Genomic DNA, 16,597 nt, shown 5'->3' on the forward strand with positions numbered 1-16,597 from the left:
CAATCGTGGATGAGAGAGTTCAATTAACGTGGTCTCAGTGTTAGTGTTGTGCGTGAGTGTCTTTTCATGTCGCTTCAGACTTACCCCAGCTATGTCACGGATGGGGCACACCAGAAATGGTTACTGACATCAACAATGATTGAACATAAGATAATAATATGCCCTGATGTCAAACACATACCCATTCAACAAAACAGTTGATTTGTAGGTCATTGTCAATTCAATTTCATCATAGTACCATGCACATAATATAAATGTGTACCGAATAAAAATAAGACCAAACAAAAGTAGGTTGAACTGGACACAGTTTAGAATACAAGAGACAGCTAAAGAAGAACCATACAATGTAATCTGAATCCAGCATCTCACGACTAAAATATCTGTAATAGCAATACGGGCCTACGTGTGACTGAAGATGTTGAGGTGAGACTGGATACCCTAGGCAGGTTTGCTCAGAAAGGCAGACACTCAGAAACACACCTTGAGGCGAGGGTCCGGAGATTGTAGCTGGGGAACGAACGTGGGGGTAAGTTATCCGTCATTTCTACCATTGTTTGACATATACTCTCTTAACGCCTACCTGCGGTTTGAATTGGCGTTTCATCTCGAGATGCCGGGAGGGGTGGTGTTTGTGACCTGACAATGGGGAAAATATCCCACTGCCCACGTGGTCTGCACAAGAGAAGAAGATAAATATACTACCATGGGTAGAAGAAAAAGCAACAATAAATACGGTTCCACTGGGATTATTTAATGACGAATGTTCCGCCAAATGGTTGTCAGATGTGGGGCCGAATCGGGTTTGCATTCCGTACTTCCTCTTTCTGGCGCGTGTCGATAGGCTTAGTAATAACAAATTGACTGGGAAATACAAATCATTATATGCAACCACATCTTAATGGACGCCATATGATATTTACAGATTTGGAGGAAGTTAAAACGGTAGAGGACATATGCTAGACGCAGGCATAAATAAATAAAGATCTTCTTATAAAATGCTACCTTTAATTATGCTTGGATACTGGGACACCCTTGCTGAGAAAGATTATCGTAGATCAAAAGACGGGAATAGCGGTGATCAGAATTTCTTTTTAATGAAACATATGTGATTGTAAAAGGTGTAACTTAAATATTAAAAATAATTATTATTAATGTTTTGTTTAATAATGTGTATTTTATAATGGCTATCACATAAACCATTACTTGGTGTTACGGACTTTAAACCCAGAAAATATGCCTCAGCTTTAAAGTTTTTTAAACTTAATTTAAAGTTTTAAAGTAATATTCGAATTTTGTAATGATGGAAATGTTGTAACGAAATAACTGTGTGCAGTTTCACCCATCGAACAACACTTGATTCCAAATCAATACAATCGCATAATGCAAAAGGAAATGACATTTTCAATCAGGACAGAATCGTTACAGTGAACATTCTAACATCAGTTCATTCCACGTCCATTGCTATTTACCATGGTATATATACCCCACATGCTTTAACAGGATGATCTTTGCAGAAAATGTCAAATTTCCTCGAAAGCAATTCACCCCTCTTTTATCACCTGCCCAGCATCATGCAACACCACATGGACGCATTTTACAAGATGCTTAACGAAGTCCTTCAATCCCTGCTGACAAGCTGCACCAGACATCGAGTTGCTTCAAGATGTACCACATGTGCAAATATAACTGGCACAAAACCTGGTTAATTCATCACATTTTCCTATCTCTTCTCGTCCTGACATTTTATTCCACTGATTACAAAAGTCAGAGCCCATTTTCTTTGGCTTTTTACTCAGGGTAGAAAAAAGAAGCACAATCGTTAACCTTATCAACAGCCGAGTCTTCGGTATTTTCTGACTGCGTCCAATCTTCCTTCTCCACACAATGTGCATCTCGGGGACTTATTCAGAAATGGATTAATAGAAAGTGACTGACAATTATCTTCTAGCTGTGAGCATAGTCTCTATCATGAGACGTCCATTTCCCTCATACAATGTAGGTAAATGAGTCAACTTCCAATTGTCTGAAAGCACCTCGCCTCTCATTGTTTGTTTGGAGAGGCTATATGGTGAGACAATGAAATCAAAACATAGTTCTGGGATGAAAAAATAACTGGGAATAAACCTCTATGTCTGCTGACCTTTTATGTATGATTTAGTGTTGCCTTCTATTTTCCTTGACAACAAAGTGTATGAAACGTACAATCTAATTTGGAAAAGGCTACTCTCTTCACACATAGCGTCTATATCAGTGTCTAATAACACACGATAAACTCATACTCTGCGAAATAATGTCTCCATAACATCCTTTCCAGTGGTATGTGTCTTCATGGTTCGGGGTATTTCTGTGTCAGAGGGAACCGGAGGTCACTTTGAGTGTTCTTTTCTGTGATTCTCTTAATAGATGAGAAGAATCGTCATGGATGCAAAGGGGTACGGGTAGCCCAGTAGTCTAAGGTGCCGGAAATCGCTGTGAGTTTCATCCCTTTTTAGTTCAAGGATCTGCTGTTGGTTGGGTCGAATCCAAGCTTTGTTTTGATTATGATCCTTGATTTGTCAGCACCGTAATAAACGTCTAAGGCCTGCGTCTCTTTGGCTTTCCTCCTAACCTAAGGTAAAAAGCCATGACATTCTTTGCAATACCTTTCAAACGCGGCATAAAACCAAACTCACTCATACAATTACTGCAAGGCCAAAAGGTAGGAAGTAGAACAGAGTAAAAAGATCCCAACGCATTCACTATATAAGGTAAAAGGTGTGAAGAGTCCTAAGATCTCAACTCCTCACTCACTATATAAAGATAAAAGTAGTGAAAATCCTAATATCTCAACTGACTCACTTTATAACGGTAATAAGGGTGAAGAAAAGAACATGCTTACCGGGCAAGATAAAATTACATGAGGAATTCAACCTGTTACGCTTCTTCGAAATATGCCACACACGCGAGACATGGATTCTTCAAGAACTCCCCCATGTGTTCATTTGTTGAAAGGACTGGCGAAAATTAAACATCCCCACCAGGGTGATGTATCATCAGTATCTACCTATGTATGGCTATCTCCGTGACATAACAAACAGGCCAGAGTTGGGGATGACAACCTCGGAGGGGCATCAAAGCCAGGGGATCCTTTTTTCGTGTGAGGTCCTGGCGTTAACAAATACCATTTGGCTAAAAGTATGTGTCTCTGGTTCCGAAAAAAACTGCTGCTGTGGTTTGCATCGCCCAATGTATCTTCATTATAATGCCTCAAACGGCAGATTCAAATATTTCTAAGAGCTCAAGGGCAACGGTTGTATTTGCGATTGTGTAACATTGAACCTGTTAGAGATAAACACATGCGTCACAATCATTTCTGTCTGGATCGTGTCTGATTTGAGCATTACGTGATCTTCGTGGTGGAGGCATGATGTCGTTTACAGGACAACATAATCTGATAACAAATACTGATGGAGAAATGAATGCAAAGTGCTGGTTTTAAAGTCATGTTTTTGTAAAGTAATGTGGTCCTGATATATATGTTATGTCATTATAGGTGACAATACACGTGCATAAACTAGATAAGGAATCAAACATATGCATATATGCATGGTAACATGTTCAGGGTTTGACGTTTCTGTCATAAAGCAGATAACTGTCAAATTTGATTTATTGCAAATGATATTATTTGGTAAGATATTTCCATTAGGAGCAAAGAGTTTTAGGATTATAAAACACTCGTTAGGATGAATGCTGGTACCAACAGCATCTTCTAATTGCGGCATTCTATTATTCCCACATAAATATTATGACAATATTGTTTATGTGCCATGTTTTTAGATTAACTATGTGTTACGTTGACTGATTTAGACACCTTCTCAATATTGTTTAAAACCATTCTGCTGTTTATTTTATTTTTTACCTACACAATGAACGAAAACACAATCCCGTGTGTGATGCTGTAAGACGCATCTTTGCCTGAAGCTGATGCTCTCGTTCTCTTTCCCGTATGTTCAGGTGCGGGTAAAGAAAACAGCGTTGTTAACTGTGCATTATGAAGACAAACAGCCACCAAATTGGCTAGTTTATGGACAAACGTTAGCTTCAGTGCAACGGTCCACCGACCAGTTTGCTTATTATCTTACAAACTGAAGTAGGAGATGCGGTCGCCATCCGCTCAGGCTTACACTAGTAGCAGAAAACCACTCGTACATTACTGTGCAGCTGACAGACTGGGACTCACTTTAGTCTTGGTCTATGTACCTGTGGAAAGCCGTTTCACTTTATCTCATATTTACTACTCCAAGGTGTGAGAACTAGGTCTCCCAACTGACTGAGCATTGATGCATGAGGAGGGTTGGGGGAAAGAGCTTATGAGTTCTTGTCTACAATTATCTTTGGCGGTGAGGGTTGAGTGAACCCATTGCTTGGTTTTGAGTGTGATATATGGTTTAATTTGTTTTGAGGGAAACGGGAAATTCTAGGTAATTTCTTTGAAAAGATGAATGACATAAAAGTTAAAAGGGACTGGTTTGTCAGGAAATTCATTTCCAGTGGCGTCTGCTGGAGTCCTTTGAGACTCGTGATGGTAGAACATGTGTCAGCGATGACACTGATAAAATAACAACTACCGCGAACATGCAGGATATGATAGCATAGACCTATATGTATCCTAAAGTATATATATGGATGTATGGGTAATTCTAAATGAGTTGAATTCTGGTAATAGTCCAGATGACAATTTATCATTCTCACACTTATATGAATGTAAAACATGAACTCTTTCTTGCTTAGTTGTTCCATAGAGATCCACCCAAAATTGTGTTTTACATGTGTTTATCCCATACTGTTAGGATCTAAAAACTGAAAAGTTGATTCTCGCCTAAAGTTTTTAGAAATGAATTCAACGTTAACGCTAACCTTTCTCTTCTTCATTTATTATTGTGGAGGAGAATGGGTTTAAAGATTAACGTCCACTGTAATACTCAATTATATCCATCTCTGTCCATGCCCTAAGCATTGAGTAGTATATAGTATTCACCTACTTGGAAATATAATCTTCCTACTCACATATGCCCATTTTTCCGACCCCCCACGACCGAATGAGATATACTTCCTGCTATATTTCAGCAAAGGTATCACTTCTCATTTCATATTAACCAGATTTTTTTCAAACCAAGAAATGTTTTTTCTCTCTCAAAATAACCCCCTCACTTAATGCCATGGCCACGAGGAGCAAGGTAAAAAGTCGAAATCAGATGAACGAGAATTTAATCGTTGAGTAATATGGAGTGTGAACCCTGGCAGTGCCAATTGCTTCATGAATGGCGTTTTCTTCTGCAGCTAAAGACGTGGCCTGTTTGCACATGTACGTTAAGCGTGTTTCTTTGCATTAAAAACTGCTGATACATTTTATTCGTTAATGTTCCTTAGTGCTGATTAATTAACCATGAAACAGCACCATCCTGTACATGTCCGCTTTTGAAATATATATGTCTAAAAACAGGCATCATGCACCGAGAGTATCACGGAGCGTTTGCATTGCACTCTGGTCGTAATCAGACGAATATGATAATGCGCGTGATTGCACATGCGTGCGTGTTAATCTGGGCCCAGAAATTCGAAAGTGATTAAGGCGATAACATCTGTATTCAGCAAGTAACAAAAGCAGAAACTTAGCTTTTTAAAGTATATTTCTTGTGAGCATTTCTTGAGGGGCGTCAGGGTCTAAAGCGACTGATTGCACAGCATGCACGGTTGTGGAACTTTCCCAGATGAAGGTAATTAAGGATCTACGTGATAGATTGCAAATTAATTCCCTGGATGTCATGGGTGTTGGAGTTTCTTTGCACGTGTATAATTCAAGATGGTATATATCAGATATATATTTAACGTCGTAACTGTCATTTACATGAAGTGAACGATGTGGTGCAGTTGTCTGAGGTTCATGCCAGGAGGCTGAGATTTGGGGTTCTGGGCGCCGTTCCACGAAGCGATCTTAGCGTTACGACTATCGTAGGCCAGTGTTAAAGTATGGGACTTACGATCACCTTAGCGCTAAGATGGCTTTGTGGAACGGGGCCCTGATCCAAATATTAGCCCCGAGTTTGTTTTTAGGTTGGTCAGCATCCGTGCTAGTGGGTTTCAACAAAGCAGTAAAGGTATAAGGCTTGCTTCATTTTTGTCTTTCCTCCAACGTGAGGTTGACACGCCGTAATATAACTGAAATACTGTTTGAAGAGGTGTTAAACTAGACTCACTCTCTCTCTAAAGTTGGCGGTTGGGTAGCCGAGTGGTTAAAGCGTTCACTCGTCATGCCGAAGGGCCAGGCTGGATTCTCAACATGGTTACAATATGTTAGGCCCATTTCTGGTGTCCCCCAACTGAGATTGCTGGAATATTGCTAAAAGCGGCGTTAAACCGTACTCACTCACTCACTCTCACGTTCTCTTTACAATGTAGCACTACGTGTAGACTCCGGCGCAAGGTGCTCAGTGATGCATTGTTGTAAATGTAAGAGCCGGTTAGTGAGGATTAAGTGCTTGTATTGTTTGACCTGGCTAACTGTGGGCCATTGCTACGATGAGTGAGTGAGTACGGTTTTACGCCGCTTTTAACAATATTCCAGCAATATCACGGCGGGGGACACCAGAAATGGGCTTCACACATTGTACCCATGTCGGGAATCGAACCCGGGTCTTCGGCGTGACGAGCGAACGCTTTAACCACTAGGCTACCCGACCGCCCCTGCTACGATGACGTAGATAATTGCTCATGCAGTCAACCACTGGTTTGAGTAGCCAAGACTCGATTATCCAGCTCAATTTTCTTTTCATGTTAAACTAACCTATACTGCAAATGCTTTTTACCCTATAAGCGACGTAATCTGCATGGTTTGTGACGTCATTAAGACACTATGACAACATAATGGTTAATATACAAAAGGCGTAAACTTATTAGACCTAGCTCTTTCACTAAACTCATCAATACGTCACTGCTGGATTTAGAATAAGCCCAAATAGATGAAGAAACTGATGACGGAGCGTCAGGGCTGCTGCAGACTCGTCAGCTGTTATGTGATATACATGAATACGTGTGTGCGCGATAATTGAAACCCAGGGCGTCAGACGGTTAAATGGTTCCTGTAATACTGAGATTCCCAGAGGGCACATATACCCCACATAAAACCCATTCTCCAGCTGATAAAGCACTCCTATATCAAGACTATATAGACCACGGTGTGGTGTTGCAATTTCTTTCTTACAAGGGTACAGGCCCAAGGATGTCCCCAGCATGACATCCTTACCTTTGTCAGATGTGCCTTACAATTGTCCACCTTATTTACTGAAAGAGATCTTTTTAGTATTTTTTACATCGGTTTTTCCGGAATTACTTTTTTTGAAATAGTTTTCATTCGTGTAAGTTAGAACTGATTTTTTTAGGATTAACGTCATTGATCTGTTGTATACAAAGTTGGGAGCAACATTGAATCTTAAATATTATAAAATGATTGCTTAACGTGACAATGGCTCGCCGTTTCCTCTACCGGTTACACAATGCCCAAACTTCCATATAACGCAAATATGTAACAAAAGAGATATCATGACCCAAGTGGGGGGCATGGGTGGCCCAGTCGATTCGCTGTGCAGAGTTGCGTCCCTTAGGCACGCCAGAAACCTATGATCCCGGTTCGCCCGGATTATGTTTCTAGGTTTGTCAGCACCATACCCGTGCTCGTGGGTTTCACCGAAGTGGTAAACGTCTTAGACCTGCATAACTTTGGGCTTTCCTCACACGTTACGCTGACACGCCGTGATATAACTGGAATAATGTTAAAAGCGGCGTTAAACCCAACTCACTCACTCATGACCCAAGTGACCATGTAAATGTTGAAATTGTCTCATCGAAGTACCAGGACTTTATGACCGTGGTCGAAGGGACGACGCAAACCGTTCAGCTATCTCCTGGACTATTAAAAAAAGCAAAACATATTTGGGATTTCCAGACAATGAGCCGAAGCACCGGTCCAGTGCATACAGCATAAATAAGCGTTGTGTTCATTCTTTTATGACGAGCAGATATTGTATGGGGTGTGAAAAATCCCGAACAGCGAACGTTATCAGCTTTTTGTTTCTCTGACTAAGCACAAACTCTCGAAGTATCTCTAAGGGTGAGCTTGAGCATCTGGAATTAACATCTAAGGTAGAGGTTTCCGTGAGGAAGATATGATAGGCCACGTTTTTTGGCTATATTGCTGATGAGTGAACATTGGGAACGGAAGAAAACAGAGCTAGTGAAGAGAAATCGTGTGTAGTTTTGTTATGGCTGTGACGACCGGCGCAGGTGCACCCCACATCAAAAGAAAGTACAGGTTGAGACTTACTTACATGTAAGACGTGTTATATTATTGGACCATTTTCTTCCTTTTCGCACAATTTGCCAGACAGAATATGATGCAATAGAAGTGCAACGTCCTGATTTGTCCTCAAGACCCATTTGTCGCAAATATACATATATCTATCTACCTACATTGTGTCTAGCTGGTTGTCCATACCGACGCACAATGAAAACACAGAATCAACTTTAACTTGAAATCAGAAAAGATGTTTTTGTGCTCAAGTCCTTCACTAAACACGTACTTACTTATCTATCTGTGTAACTACATATGTATATCCCTTTGTGTTTATTTCTCTATATTTGTATACAGTATTAGTAATCTCTATCTTTGATCTGGGGAGGTCGGGTAGCCTAGTGGGTAAAGCGTTCGCTCGTCACGCCGAAGACCCGGGTTCAATTCCCGACGTGGGTACAATGTGTCAAGCCTAGTTCTGGTGTCCCCGCCGTGATATTGCTGGAATATTGCTAAAAGCGGCGTAAAATCACATTCACTCACTCACAGAATAACATTTGCCACTACATATGAGGTAACATCATCTCTCCTATGTGTCACAATCAAACCATATCAACGCATGTGAGCATGGCTAGTATTTAAGGGAAGCTTTTTGAAACTAATGACGGGAATTTGTTTTTTGGGGGGGGTTTTTCTTTTTCATTCAGTGGCTAACCTCACTATCTTTGATCTACCTTTCTATTGGTCCATTTACTTCTATTTCTGCCTACCTACTTTTCTATCCAAGTACAGATCTATCTATGGTTCTACCTACTTACTTATCTTACTAGCTACGGGTCTATCAAAACTATCTGTCTTTCTACCTACTCTACCTCTATCTTCATGTTTGTTTCTCTATATGTTTGGGTGCGGTCGGGTAGCCTAGTGGTTAAAGCGTTGGCTCGTCACGCCGAAGACCCGGGTTCGATTCCCGACATGAGTACAATGTGTGAAGCCCATTTCTGGTGTCCCCCGCCGTGATATTGCTGGAATATTGCTAAAAGCGGCGTAAAACCATACTCACTCACTCACTCACTCACTCAATCTATATGTTTACCTATCTATTTTTCTATCTAACCACTTTCTATCTATGTACATGGTATCGTTCTACGTGTTAATCTCTATCTGTGTATCTACCTTTCTATCTCTTCACCTACTTATCTATCTACGTATCCCCCTACGTTTGTAGCTGTCTTCATGCATATCTTTCTTCGTGTTTACATACATGTATGTATTGATCTGTCTATATTTCCTCCAACCTGGAGGCACGGGTGGTCCAGTCGTTTAAGCGCCCCAAGGTTGGGTCGATTGGGCACACCAGAAATCTATGGTCGTGGGTTCGAATCCCAGGTCGCCCCGATTATGTTTCCAGGTTTGTTTCTTCATCTTCATCTCTTTGGTCTTTCTTCCCATATTAAGTTGACACGCCGTGATTTAACTGGAATACTGTTCAAAGCGCCGTTAATCCGACCTCACTAACTTCTATCAATACCCACTTATAAACCTAGCTACCTACCAACCTACATGTACCTATCCTTACATCCATCATTCATCTATCTATCTATCTATCTATCTATCTATCCATCCATCCATCCATCCATCCATCCGTTCATCCATCCATGTGAAACCAAACCATCTTCCTGATATTTGTGAACACCCACACAATTTAACAGTTACTGAGATTCTTTGAATCCCTGATGCCTCAGCAATATGAACTGCATCCCTAATAGCTCTACCTGTCGGGCTCCATCCCCGCCAACATCATCTTGGTGGCAGCTCATCTCTTGCCTCGCAGTATGTCGAACCTCGTGTAATGTCGGACTGATTTCATACTCCATTAATCCACACACCTCCGCGGTTACATCTGGAGATTCTGTTTTTATTTGTTTTGAGAAAGAAGATACAATTCGACTTCTCCTATTTATCTCACTAACACACGTGTGAAAACCCGATAACAACAGACGGTACAAGGCTCACCTTCTCGCAAAGGCATCTTGTTCTTGTGGGATGGTTGCGTTAGAGAAAATGATCTCATGAAGTCGAGAACAGTTTTGGTGAGTGAGTATGGTATTACGCCGCTTTTTAGCAATATATCAGCAATATCCCAGTGGAGGACACATAGAGAACAGTTGAAACTCCAAACATTCATTGTCTAGGGTAAATATAAATGATATGCTTTCTCGACTGGGGGTCGATGTTTTTTATATTTCTTGATAAACCATTTGTTCTTCATTGATTCCCTCGGGCTTTGTAGCGGTGGATTTCTGCTTTCTCGCTTTCGGATTGTAACTTTAACACTCTCAGGTAACTTGCATGCATGCTCATAAAGCGAAGGGAAATCGTCGGAAGTATTCTTTTTATGTTTTCATTATGAGGTTTTGCTCCCAAGAAACTTAAGTAGAATCGCTTGCCTTCAAAAAGCGTTCTCGCACCAAGGAATACGTCGCCTAACTTCACTGAAAGAACGTTAGCAAATAGTTTACGACAATGTTACACTAATATTGCTTTGTGGCAGTGGCCAAGAAAATCTAAAGAAAAACTAGGAGACTCAGGACTAGTAGAAGTATTTTATCATAAACACTTTCTACATTTACGGCTGCGTTGCGCTTATAGTTAACAATGTAGTAGTATTCAGTTAACGACAACAGTAACGTTCCGTTTTGTGGCAGTGGGCCAGGAGATCCTTGTTGTAAAGCTAGGAAACTGAGGGTTGGGCGAAGACCCGTATCACAAACAGTTTCTAGATGTAGGAATGCGTTGATCTTCTATTTAACAATGTACTATTGCAGTTACGACAACCGTAACATCCCAATTTGTGGCAGTGGGCCAACCGACCATGTTGTAAAACTACTCGACTGACGCAGATTTAGCAGCAGTAATTTCTCGCAGGGCAATACCTTTCACTATACATCACTGATACCTAAAACTCAGCAAAATACGTACGTATCAGATATGAATGATGTATAACGTCAACAGTCAACAGTTGTGTGAACCGTGTCAGAGTGGGGTGGTACTCGACCAGACAGTGTTGACTTACGGCAAGGAAATTCCAAGATGTCGGTACCCTTTTACAGGATGTTTTTACATTGGTGAAGATGGACTCGCTATCTAGAACAATAAACACCCATCACAGCTCAGATCACGTGTTCAGTGCGTGGTGGAGTCAACAGCAGTTCTTTGTAAAACAAGTCGTAGACTAAGAGGTAGAACTTAGAGGTAGAACTTGTGAATAGGGTAAAAATAGGTGCGTTTGGTTTACGTTAGAAGCACGTAGAGGTGTATATATTAGCCGTTAGACTACATATGAGTATAAGTTGCTTTAGTACATGTAAACATGAGGGTAACAGAGTCTCAGAAGAGGGTTGTTATAATCACTGGTGAGAGGTCGACCTATCTTGTGATCGTGTTTTTAACATTAATAAACAGAACTGATTACAATTTTTTTATTGGTGGGGAAAACATTCTCATAATCGTCTTAATTACAATATAAAACGTCAACACTAGACATTTATGAGTCTCAATTGCCTGCTGAAACAAATTCCATTGGGCGAAAAGTCAAAATAGTGGTGAAAGTGATTTAAAAAAAGCTACGTTGAAGCATAATTATACTCTGCAAAAAAAGAAACGCAAAAGTAGTAAAATCGTAAATATCTGACAGAGTGTTGTCGGCATCCATACAGAATTATACCAAACATGAATTGATCATTTCTGCATGGATGGGATAGATTTGTGTACATGACATGCACGTGCAACATTACTTGTTGGGCTAAAAACACGTTAGGTTTTCATTGCATGCCATCACAATTTTACGACAAGTGAACAGCGACGAAAGCCCAACGCAAATGAACCACCACGGCTACCACTACAACTACGGCATTACCAGGATTGCGTAGGGTATCAGCCCAGACAGCGAGGAGCCGTTAATATTTACGCGCTGAAGGTATTCGCGCTAGACTACCAGTTCGAGGTGTCATTTTGACGAACCTAAATCGTCGGCTGCGACGTCAATGATGTCAATTTCACCGAGTATGGCCACGGAGACAAGTTTGGTTTATTGACGTGTCACGTTTCATACTTCGCCGTGCGGATGGTAGACTTCGTGTTTACAGGAGTCGCAGGAAACGTTATGTACGGACGGATTTGGTGGTGTACGTGTGATGATGTGGGCAGCCATCTCCTACACTGGTAGAACAGACTTGGTGCAAGTTCTGGGAAATTTGACGGCACAAAGTTACACGGATGAGATTCTTCGGCTACACGTCGTTCCCATTATGCAACAAGCGAACATCAACAACTGTGAGCACGTCAGCAACCATCACGGAATCTCCGACAGTTGGCACAAGCGATCTCATTGCTTCCATGGGACGACGATGCCAGTCACATTTGAACTGTAATGGTTAGACTAACACTTAGTCAATGAAATCATGTCTTTAAAATATTTTTTCTTCGAAAGAACCTTTCCTCTTCTGCTGTTTTCATATGTGGAATCAAGCAAACTAGACTTGGTTAGTTTGATCTAGACTTGCCTAAGGCTTTTAGTAAAAAAGATATACCTAAAAAATATATATTCCACAGTCATGGTGCAGGACTGTCTAATGGTGAGCCATGCAAGATATTGAGAGCAGATGACCTCCCTTGAAAATCTACTGTTCCATGTTTACCGTATGGAACCCCGGTCGATGGCAATGTTGTGTGTTTTTCTTTGAACAATCGACTACAATCTGTTTATTTTTTTATACGATATATAAAATATACATCTAAAATCACTTTTGCGTTTCCTTTTTTGCAGAGTATACAAATTGCATGAAATGACCATATTTCAAGATTTACCTCTTTGAATTTGTGTAACATCAACACAGTCTAGATAGACTAGATCAACGTCTAACATGTATGCATTTTTTAAGAGTTAATGTATATTTTCATTTTAAATATTGATTCCTAGAACTGACTGACATGAAATAAAAATTCCAAGAAATGCTTCTGAAATAGGCTTTCATCAATCTTTACACCTGTAAGTATTTAACTCCAGTTCTCATGGCGACAGGTGAACCATCCCAGCGCCAGCTGACGGCAATTACCCACGCTTCTGTATTCTCCCTGTGTCCTACCTCGCCCATTTCCTCAGTATGCCTTTTAACACAGTGCCCAATACTATCCCCATTACCCGTAGGTTTTGCAAGAATATCTTCTTCAATATTATTATCAGCGAACATTTTTACGTTTGAACATGCTATTGAATTTCCTGTGCTCTAATGAGGGAAAACAAACAGGCATGCAAACGCAGAAACGCAATCTGGTCGGGTCGAGCCCTTATTGCTTTTTGACTGCATTACAAAACAGTTCCGTCATCGCATATGCGGATGTTTGGAGCAAGACGGCCGAATTCCGCACTGTATTTTTCATGTGATAAGTTGGGGAGGCCAAAGGGTCATGCTGTCGTACAAATATAGGTGTATTTGTGAGGGCTTCGTTGGCTTTTATGTGCTACTTTGACAAGCTTGTCCTGAATGAAGGAGGAGAATGCATGCTTTTAAGACATTGTTTAGAGTGTTGGTTTCACTACTGGCTACTTATGTTAAGAGCAGACCTCCGGAACATGTTTCCTTCAGATGAGTCGTACCTTGGCATTTGGGTATTACAGTTCGTCTACCAGAACTAACATCGCCAAGGTGAATCCTGATATACACGTTTATTATTCATGCGTTTTTGGCGGAACAAAGGATTGAAACCTAATCTGTACGCTTGCTTCGTTTAATCGTATTGTTAATAAATTCAATGCAATTTTTCTTAAATGGTCAAATATAAATATTTATAGACATGACTTGAAAATTGCATACTAGCAGAAGTCTTTGGCTACAACGAGCGCATAAGGGGGAGCCGTTGAAGACAAATTATTTCTTTGACCGAACTCTGCTATCTCCATGAACAAAAACCGATTTCTTAAGCATTGGTATGGAAATATTTAGCTTCATCAGAGCCAATCTTCCAATTCCTCAACATTATTACACGTAACGGAGTTTTAACAACAACAACAACAACAACAACAACAACAACAACAACAACAACAACAACAACACGTTTAGAAGCGAGGGACAGTTGCACCTTATTACTGGTACTCGAGAATGCCGCCATATTTAGGACAATTACACAATTCAACTATTTTGTGTTTCAGTAGTCAGAAAGTACTGATGTCTGAAACCATTCTTTGTCAACGTAATAACCTGCAGTTCAGCGACGGCAGCTTTGTACACGAGATGTGATAAAATGTACAAGTAAGCACTGGAACAAAAGTTAAATCTATGCATTACTTCACAATTGAAATTTGCTTATATCGTTATTTAAACCCCCCAAGAGATATCGGTTTTAGATTGAATATATTACACGTCAAATCGAAGCATTATTAAATAATTGATGCTTAATATCCTTATTTTAAAAACAGGAATAGGCGTTAAATTGACAATTATACACTACGATCAAAGAAAACGACATTTCGAATCTATATTTCACAACTGTAATTGTAATATATTTATTTTACAAAGAGTAATAAGTTCGTTTTGAATCTGTAATAACGGCAAAGAAGGATCATGTGTATTGTAAGCGGGATACATAATGGACATGTTTCTTCCTATAAGCCTGGGTAAAGTATACCATTCAGGAAGCGATGGAGGGAAACTTCTATTTATCTCTTGGTAATATAAGGGCTGCTTTCTATGTCTGTAACCAACGAGGCCCCACTTTCTACATTGCACTTTGTTTTCAGTAACATAATGCAATTTTAACGTCTTTGATGTTCTTCGACACTAATCAAAACCAAGCGCTATTCAACAGCGTCCAAGCTAAAGAAACCGCAGCGAAACATGTTTAAAATGGTTACCACGTTCGTTTTACATATCTAATGTACTTGTGTCAACATAAGGCCCATTTCTTAAAATACCCTACATAGCCATGTGGTAACTCCGGTCGCCAAGTGTTATGTTGAGGGTTAATTTCAAAGACGAAGTGTAAATAACCCCCTGTTAGCCGGTATTTCATCCATGTGATGTTGAAGAGAACGAAACTGGACACCAGACCTTAATCTCTGAATGCTGTATAGAAAGAGATGGAGGGAGAGCAGAGCCCTGTCTTGGCCCAACTGGGCAGACAGGTGCTTCGCTAGATAGGCTGCAACTGGAAGAAGATACAATCTGGCAGCTCTTAAACAGACATCGACATCCTCCAATGATACAGAGACGCCGGGGACAGGTGGAGTCACAGTTAAAAGCTCTTTCATATGTTCCCGGCTTCCCCAGTGCTATAGAAAGTACCGTTTTATTCTCTTATGTGGAGGAGGTGAGCTGATACCATTACAAAATTATTCGCTATCATTTTAAAGATAATCTTAACTTCAAGCAATAAACTAAAAAGACTTGGTGCATGTGATAAAATGAATAATGTCTCACGTATCCAGATTGATGATAAGTCTGTTATAGTTTAACATGTTGAATAAGACAGAACCGAGTGGTATCACGGGCCGCCTTACAAGGTTTTGCCGCGGCAAGAGAGTGGACTAAAACTTAGTGGTGTCTAAAAATGTTATTCTCCTGTAATTATCTCTACAACTGAGTGAAAGGTAACAACAAATTGTTCGTCAGGCAAAAACCTGCCAATGCCAGAATATCTGACGTTAATTCGTGAACATTTTATCCCAAGTATTTTTGTTATGTACTGCTGAAACTGAAAGGCTGTGGTTTGGTGACGTTTATGAATTGTTTCGGCGGTACTTGAACTCACGCAAGACTTTAACTTCCGACTAGCTGTCAACGAGAATGTTTTATTGGTCTTAGGTAAATATTTGAAAAGAGTGTTTCAACGCAAGCCTCTTCTTACAAATAAAATTAGGTAAGAAAAATACACGCAGCTGGACGTGAACAGCTTAAACGTATCACAAAATAGGATCCTAATAAAATCATAGAACCTGACCAAAATGAGGACCGTCTTTGCAAAACATTGTATTATTACATTTTTTTCTGGACAAACAGTTAATCATCGCAAAATATACATCCATATAAAATAGCTACTTTTTAAATCATATCGTGTATTATTTTTCCAAAGAAAGAAATTTGTTTTGCTTTCTAAGTTTCGATTATCTATTGACATGGTCTGAAGGGAATTTGACTTCCCCTTTGACTGCTTCTTCTGCTTCTTGCATCTTATGATTTGACTCATTTGTTGTGATCTTATGGTTATGGATAG

At 40.1% G+C, this 16,597-nt stretch overlaps 1 protein-coding gene across 1 annotated transcript in view; it reads left to right on the plus strand.

Annotated features, from left to right (window-relative positions):
- Positions 1-489: 489 nt before the first annotated feature.
- Positions 490-16,597, plus strand: part of LOC124137030 (kinesin-like protein KIF26B) — a 324,882-nt gene continuing 308,774 nt past the window's right edge. Inside the window, exon 1 of the mRNA XM_048403869.1 lies at positions 490-526. The gene's annotated coding sequence lies outside the window, so the exon portion shown is untranslated. The remainder of the gene's footprint in view (positions 527-16,597) is intronic.

This window comes from Haliotis rufescens, unplaced genomic scaffold (assembly GCF_023055435.1).
Source record: "Haliotis rufescens isolate VD_foot unplaced genomic scaffold, xgHalRufe1.0.p SCAF_3, whole genome shotgun sequence".
NCBI classification, from domain to species: Eukaryota; Metazoa; Mollusca; class Gastropoda; order Lepetellida; family Haliotidae; genus Haliotis; species Haliotis rufescens.